Consider the following 8,703-nt stretch of genomic DNA (forward strand, 5'->3'; position numbering starts at 1 on the left):
ATATGCAACTTTTGTGACCCTCTTTAGGGAAAAAATGATAAGATACTATTACAAAATTAGGTGCCTGGAAACTTAAGCTAAGTTATGTTCAAGATGAATTTGATTTTGCATTTAGTTTATACCCTGTAAAAAAAATTAATTCTCATCAATAAAATTATAGCAAAAAGTAGATATATTCCCCACTTCAAAACTTGAATTAGGACAGATCTTTAAAAATAAAATGCTGTAATGTTTAATAGGCAAGTAGTTATTTATACATTTGGACCCAAGAACAAAATGAGACAATCTTCTGTCTTCCTGAGGCCACGCAGGTCACAGACAGAGATGGGATTCCCTGGAATTCCTCATCTGAAGGTACCTGTTTATTCACGTTTTTATATGTTCAAAGAATCCAAATTGACTGCTGTTGTTAAATATATTATGACCACCTCATGGTGCTGTTGTAATGAGTATGTGTAATTTTGGAAAAAATATTTGATGATGGCTGACATGTAGATGCAAGATTTTTACTAAGAATTTAACACACATTTTTTCGCAGAGAAGTGGTTAGAGAAGGATGCAAGGCTGGTGCAGGGTCCCCGCCCTGCTGGCCTCAGCCACTGCTCCCCGGGCATCTGACCTGCAGTCCGGCCATGGACACACTTGTTTGCTTTGAGCTACTAGGTCTGTGGCGGTTTGTTACGCGGCAGGAAGATCTCACACACCCAGTGAGGCGGGAAGCGAGTCTCCTGCTGACGTGCAGACGGGGGCTGTCCTACTTCCTCGTGCCTGCAGCGCAGGGGAACTAAACTCCCAGAGCCTCAGCACCCAGGTCTCGCCTCAAACCCTCACCCCAGTTTCTGGCGTCTCCAGGTACTTACACAGCTGGCCTGCTGCGGCCCACGGGGCACGTTCCCACCCCAAACATCTCTAGTTTCCCTCTTCCGGCTTCCTCAGCTTGTGTTTGTGAAGTGACGTTTCAGGCAGCTCTTAGTCTGGTGATTCCGTGTGAGGTAAAGTGGGAAAACACCTTGGTGGGACGCTGTGGTCACACTGTCCACTGGGATCAAGCTGTTTGCAGCGGGTCAGAGAGGATTTTGGAAGTACATTCGTTTTATCCTGGGACAGTGTTTGACGATTTTGTTTGTTCATATTGCTGAAGCAGACAGCGTAGTAGAATATTAAGTTCTTCTGTGGTCCTTGAAGTATGGACCTTTTGGAGCTATTGAACTGCATCCTGATTAACCCATTTAACCTCCTGGTGAAGAGTGCGTGTCAGCGTTTCTCTTCTCAGCTGGACGTGCTGCTGTGCAAACAAGTTTCTATGTAGCTCTGAAGGGAATGCTCAGGAAGAAACTGTAAACAGAACCTTTAATTAAAAACAAATGCGAAAGTGAGTCATTTGGGAAGTTTAAAAAAGATACAGAAAATATGCAAAGGCAAGGAATGGGCTGCTTCCAAAACATGGTTGAAACTAGTTTGATGGAAATGGTCACTGGCTGGAGGTGAGAGAGTCACAGATAAACCATTGTGGATGGTTTTCTTTGCACATAAAATAGGCTACAAAATGGATTCTAGCAGCAAGAAGGTGTGATAAATAAGTGGACTGACTCCACTGAGGAGGAACAGAAGTCCTGGAAGAAAACCCTGAAGGAATAAAGCCATTTGCCAAATAATGGGCTAGAGCAATGGGCCTTGCATTAATTGATATTATAAAGTTATGATGTAACTTTAATATACTTAGAGACATACTCTTTTTCAGCATCAAAGGATTTAATAATGTTGAGAAGAGCGTTTAGCATTCTCACAAATCTTAATTTCTGGATTTCAGCAAACAAACAGAATGTGATACTAATGGAGCATTGCTGCACCCCGAATATTGACTATTTATAATATATAGTCATTAAAAAGAAGCACCAGTTTACTGGCATGATTTAAATACTAGAGATTAGCTGAAGAGAAGGTTAATTCCCACCACTAGAATCCAAGTAGAAACAACAAGGATATATTCTATATTTCCCCACGAGACACAACCAAGGGTGACAGAGATCACTGGGCCTGGAGCCGGGCCGCCTGCATCCTGTCCCCATTCCTCGGCTTCTGGCCTGACAGCCCGGGGACGCCTCCCAGAGCCTGCTCCCCGCCGGAAAAACAAAGATGATATTACCTGTTTTTGTCTGACTCACAAAGTGAGGTAACAGGATATGCCACAATATGGGTACGCTTTGTAAATTTTAAAGGGTTCTATATATTAGGATCTTTACAGTAGTTTTACATATAAATACATATGTATATATTTAAAGTATATAAATCATTGAAATACCAATTCAGCAAAAATATATGTTGTAATAAGTAATGGTAGAATTTTGACAAAACTTAATCTAATGACACTTTCATGATCTAGTTCTTGGTATCCACCTAGGCTGTGTTTACAGTGATGTCCATCACACATGAATATTTGGAAAATAAATGTTGCCTCTTTTTGCCTAGAGCTACCTTTGTTTCTGCGTTATCATATATTGCTGACAGTAAAAATTATGTCTCTATGAAGGTGCCAGAACAAATGTTAAATTCACTGATTTATCGACCAGCACTTATTTTGCGCATAGCACTTAACAAGGTGCTATTCAGTAAACTCAGAAAAGTGAGTCTTATTTTTTTTCCTCCTCTAAACCAACTAGCTCTTGGTCTGAATCAATCAAATCAACCAGGAGGTTTTTGGCTTCCTGTAGACACAGCTTAAATGTCACTTTCCATCTTCAAGCTGCTATTTTGAGAGTTGGTGATGTGTAGGTGAAAAACTCTTTACTATTTAGAAATAGAGTACTATACAGTAAGGCTTATTAGACAGTTATTTTCTCTTTTTTTAGTTTTTATTTCATTTAACTTTTTATAATGGAAAGTTTTAAACATGTGTCTGAACATATGGGATACAGTACAAGGAATCCCCACACACCTATCCAGCTTTTACAGTTAACAATTCACGGTCAATCGTGCTTCACCTGTACCCCGATTCAACACTCCCCTGTCCCACGTTATACTGGAGAAAACATCTGATATCATAGAATTTAATCCTTAACTGTTTCAATATGGTTATTGCTAAAAGATAAGGATATTGAAAAAATAGTCACAATAGCATTATCACCCCCAAACAAAATTAACAGTAATTCTTTAATACCATCAAATATTCAGTGTGGGTTCAAATTGCCAACTGTTTTAAAATATTACATTTTTTTGCAGTTTGTTTCTGTCAGTATTGAAATAAGGCCACACAGGGTGATTGGTTGATACATCTCTTAATCCCATTTTAATCTTCAACTCTTTTTCATCCTCTTGCAATTTATCCATTGAAAAAACTGGGTCGTTCATCCTGCTGTCTGTTCCAGAGCCCAGGTCTTACAGAGTGCCTCCTGTGGTGTGGTTTAATGTTTTTCAGTAGAACAAAAAGGCATCCTACAGTATGGGAGAATATATTTGTAAATGACATCCGACAAGGGGTTAGCATCCAAAATATATAAAGAACTCACATGCCTCAACACCCAAAAAGCAAATAACCCTATTAAAAAATGGGTGGAGGATATGAACAGAAACTGCTCCAAAGAAGAAATTCAGATGGCCAACAGGCACATGAAAAGATGCTCCACCTCACTAATTATCAGGGAAATGCAAATCAAAACCACAATGAGATATCACCTCACACCAGTTAGGGTGGCCAGCATAGAAAAGACTAAGAACAACAAATGCTGGCGAGGATGTGGAGAAAGGGGAACCCTCCTACACTGCTGGTGGGAATGTAAACTAGTTCAACCATTGTGGAAAGCAATATAGCAGTTCCTCAAAAAACTAAAAGTAGAAAAACCATTTGACCCGGGAATTCCACTCCTAGGAATTTACCCAAAGAAAACAATTTCTCAGATTCAAAAAGACATATGCACCCCTATGTCTATCGCAGCACTATTTACAATAGCCAAGAAATAGAAGCAAACTAAGTGCCTATCAGTAGATGAATGGATAAAGAAGATGTGGTACATATACACAATGGAATATTATTCAGCCATAAGAAGAAAACAAATCCTACCATTCACAACAACATGGATGGAGCTAGAGGGTATTATGCTCAGTGAAATAAGCCAGGCAGAGAAAGACAAGTACCAAATGATTTCACTCCTCTGTGGAGCATAAGAACAAAGCAAAAACTGAAGGAACAAAACAGCAGCAGACTCACAGAACCCAAGAATGGACTAAGTTACCAAAGGGAAAGGGACTGGGGAGGGTGGGTGGGAAGGGAGGGATAAGGGGGAAAAAAGGGCATTACGATTTGCACACATAATGTAGGGGGGTGGCCACGGGAAGGCAGAGAATATAAGTAGTGACTCTATAGCATCTTACTACGCTGATGAACAGTGACTATAATGGGGTATGTGGTGGGGACTTGATAACGGGGAATCTAGTAACCACAGTGTTGCTCATGTGATTGTGTATTAATGATACCAAATATATATATATATGTTTTTCAGTCTTAATGTGTTCCCTGAATATTAGTAGTTGGGTTCAAAACTGTACTGTCCAATATAATATCCACATATAGCTTCCTTTTTAAAAATAAACTTTTTACTTTAGAATAGTTTGATATACAGAAAAATCTGAAGAGAATACAGAGAATTCACACCCAGTTTCCCCTGTTATTAAGTTAACATCTGAAATTAGTATGGTCTGTATGTCACAATCAGTACGCAAATATGGATACACAATTAGTGACTAATATCCACACCTTATTTAGATGTCCTGGTTTACTGCCTAATATTCTTTCTCTCTTCCAGGATCCCATCCAGGATAAGCTAATGCATTAGTTGTCACAGGTCCTTAAAACGGGGGTTAAGGGCTTTGAGAAGGAAGACCACAGGGTAAGTGCCATTTTTATCCTGTCACATCAAAGATGCCTATTACACACATGACTTGTCACTGCTGATGTCAGCTCGATCTCCCAGCTGAGGCACAGTGTTTGTCAGGCTTCTCCACTAAAGGAAAACCCTCTTTTTTCCCCTCTTTCCACACAGTCCCCTTTGGAAGGAAAGTGCTATTTGAGGCTCCTGTCTACAGAGTGGAGAATTGTGCCCCATCTGTTTTAGGTGGGATATTTACATAATAACTTTGGATACCTCTGCATGGGGTATTTATTTCTTCTCCTTATTTATCCATTCATTTGTCTATATCCGTGTGATCCGTGGGTACTTATTTCATCCTTTGGGCATGATCCGATGCTTCTGCATCTTGTCGCTTAGACTGTCCCGGCCATCCGCTCGGAGCTCCCTGCCTTGGCCCCTGACACACCCGGCCACTGTGAGTGGTGAGTGATGTGTGTGTGTGTTTAAGCGCTTCCTTACGTTGGGCGTGCAAGATGCCCAGGCTCATCATGTACGTCCCCTGCCCTGATCCCAGGCTCAGCCATTTCCCCAAGGAGACCTGGTTTTTGTATTGGCAAGTGGTACCAGAAACCAAAATTTGGGCCCTGAGTTTAATAAAATATTTTTACATCATTCTTTTACTGCCATTCTATTTCAGAAGTATTATTTTTGTTATAAAAAGTTTTTTTAGAGATCCAATTTTCAAAACTCACTTTTAGTCTAAGATTTCTGCCTATATTGAATATTAAGACTTTCATTTCAAGCAAGTAATTTACACACATCTTTTGTTTCTATATATCTTACTATTAAATCCAGAGTTTGAAATTTTGAGTTTTTCTACACTGCACCAATTCAGTCAGGTCAGCTGACTGGTTAAGTGACCCTAAGTGCCTGTGACCTTTGAGTTTTTTTAATTTTTAGTGACTTGACTATTTTGACATCTTGTAATTACAAAGCACCTAGAGAAAGTGGGTAAAATGACAAATATCGTAAGGAAAGATTATGTTTTGTTCTGTAGGAATCACACAGCTAAAACTGGTTCATAGAAATCTCCAAAGGCAGACTTGCTGAACAGGTAGACCAATAGCTAGAGTTTTCATTACAAAATGTATGAAGTGTTAGGAAAATAATAGCATTTTTAAAGCCTAATACTAGAAGAATAACTAATGTTTTCAAGTTTTATCATTTCTGTACAAAATGTACTGATTACATTTTTTTTTCATTTATTGGGTAAAGGTCTCTTCACAGAATTATTTTTACAGATAGATTAGCCCTTGGGATTCCAAAGCCAGAAAACCTAGAAAAACAACTTGTCAACTGCTGAGCCCTGGGCAGGTCAGTCTTCCTACCTTCATTCCTTCTCTACTGTTAAAGATAAATTGGCTCATATATGTAAAGTACTAGACTGGTTCATCCACATGTACAGGTAACATGTATATACATACGCACACAGACTATCTGGAGCCCACTGCCTTTATTATCTTTAGTAATATTTATTTTCTTTCTACATACTTTCACTGTTACTCTTCTTTAGTAATTATCAATAATTTAAACATTTTGCTAATTCAGACAGACTTCACTGTTCAGTCCAAATTACTGGAATTTTGCTGTAGTTGTATTTCCTCCAAATCAATACTGTAATGGCAATGTTTGTACATTAATGAGTTTTTATCTTATGCATTTCTTGGTGTGTGACCTTTGCTCATTCTGCCCAAGGTATTAGTTAGGATAATATTATAGCTGGACTGCAAAAATAAAGAGGGTTTCAATAGTCAGCTTTTAATATCCAAGGCAGGGCTTTGAGTTTGCAGCAAGAAAATGACCCTGGAATCTAGACTTTGTCAAAAGGCTCCACAATTTTCGAAGTGCTTAGTGACACTCTGGGGAGGTTATCAAATGTCAGGAATAAACAGATTCAGGATGAGACCTGATGGAAGAACTGGTCCCGGGAGAAAATCATGGAGAGGGGCAGGGAGAGGTCAGGCTGTCTCTTTTGGCCTGAGAAGAAGACAGTGAAAGGGGGTGAGATACACCCTCAGCCACCCCCTGCAGGAGGAGCCCTAGCAGAAGGCGTTGTGCCTTAAATAGGTTAGAGACCCTCAGAGTCTGGGGTCTTCGCTTTGCGTCCTGTGCAGAACCGTGGGAGGGGACCTGGGGTGGGTGGCCAGCAATGGCCCTCGGTGGAGAGAAACCGTGCAGACCGAGGGGCCTGGGCTCGTGCCTCTTGTGCGGTGAGGAGGGGACCCAGAAGTGCCTGTGTGACCTGGCAGAGGAAGCAAAGATCCAGAAAGGCCAGGGGACTGACAAGATCCTGGGGGAGAGGCGGAGTGGCCCAGGGGCGGATGCCCACCCAGTGACTGCAGGACCAGTGGGTCTGCGAGCTCCCGACAGCGACAGCTCCAGGAGCCAGGCAGGAAGCCGAGCCCAGTGGGGGTCCACCTCGTTGCCACCTGAGTGCAGAACCCTCCTCAGCAGCACCCACTCCCACCCCCCCACGTGGCAGCGCGGCAGGGTCCTCAGGTTGAGTAAAGAAGAGAAAACAATTAGCATTTTCCCAAAAGAGATTGACCAAAAACTCGGCTATAGTGAATCCGTTACTTTGAAACACACTCCCTATCCTGTAGGTGAGAAACAGTAAATTAGTTACGAGAAAAAAGCTATTAAATTTTTAATAAACCCAGTACAAATAGAAAAGGATTTGATCAGTGCCTTCCCTTCACCGACTGCTGTGAGGCTCAGGTGGGGCAGTTGGTGGGGAGCCCCTCTGGGGATCGGCATGCCCAGCAGAGAGGGCTGCACGCCCGGGGCGCCACGGGCGGGGTCAGGACCAGAGCAGCAGCAGGCGCCCCTCGGCCCCGGCCTGGGAGGGGAGGGCGCAGACAGGAGGCCAAACGCCCGCCGATTACAGGGTGCGAAGCAGAAGAAACCCGGAGTCAAGGGCACAGATTCAGCTGAGCCTTGGTGGAAGGGGGGCCCGGGGGCAACCAAGGACCAGGCGGAGCGCAGGCTCCCAACCGGGGAGGCAGATGGGGGCCCTGCGAGGGGACCGGGCGCCGCGCCGTCGGGCGCGTCTCTTCGACTGGAGACCCGAGGGCACGTCCGCCTAAAGTGCGGCTCCTGGACCCGAGGGGGAGCCTTGAGTGGAAACCAATAATCGCCTCGTGAGGGTAGAAATCCAAGGACCCAAATAACTAGGCGAGATCGGAGTGGCTGATTCATGGGACAGTTTTCCCAAAGGTTCACACCGAGGAAGGGAGGCTTCGCAGGAGTGCGGGGGAGAAACAGCCCCGGGGACCTGACGGGCCGAGGCCCCCCGCCTTCCCTCTTCCGGCTCCAGGAGGCGCCGAGCTCCGCGACAGGCGGGACGAGCCTCGCCGACCCTCCCGGAGGTGCGCCCGGAGCCGAGGCTGCCAGGGGGGGCTCCTGGCGGAGGGGGCACCCCGGCCGGGGCCCGAGAGCGCCGGCAGCCGCCAGATTAGCAAGCGCCGAAGGGCTGCGGGCCGGCGGCCTCCGGGCAAGGGTCGGGCGCGGGAGGGGACCACCCACGGGGCCGGGGTGACCGGCCGCGTGGAGGGCGCGCGGGAGGGGCAGGAGCCCCGGGGCAGCCCGGGTGCCGGGCCCGGGCCCTGGCCCGAGCGCCCTGCAGAACGGCCACGGGGTCAGAGCCAGCCCTGTGCGAGCGGCCGGCGCGCCCTTCCCTGGAGGGGCTGCCCGGGAGACACGCGGGTGTGCGCGCAGGTGCACGAGGGGCTCGGCGGGGCCCGGTGCGTGTGGGATTCCACGGTGGCCCCGGAAGCAGCCCTGGGGGAGCCGCTGGCTG

Source organism: Manis pentadactyla, chromosome 16 (genome assembly GCF_030020395.1).
Source record: "Manis pentadactyla isolate mManPen7 chromosome 16, mManPen7.hap1, whole genome shotgun sequence".
Classification (NCBI taxonomy): Eukaryota; Metazoa; Chordata; class Mammalia; order Pholidota; family Manidae; genus Manis; species Manis pentadactyla.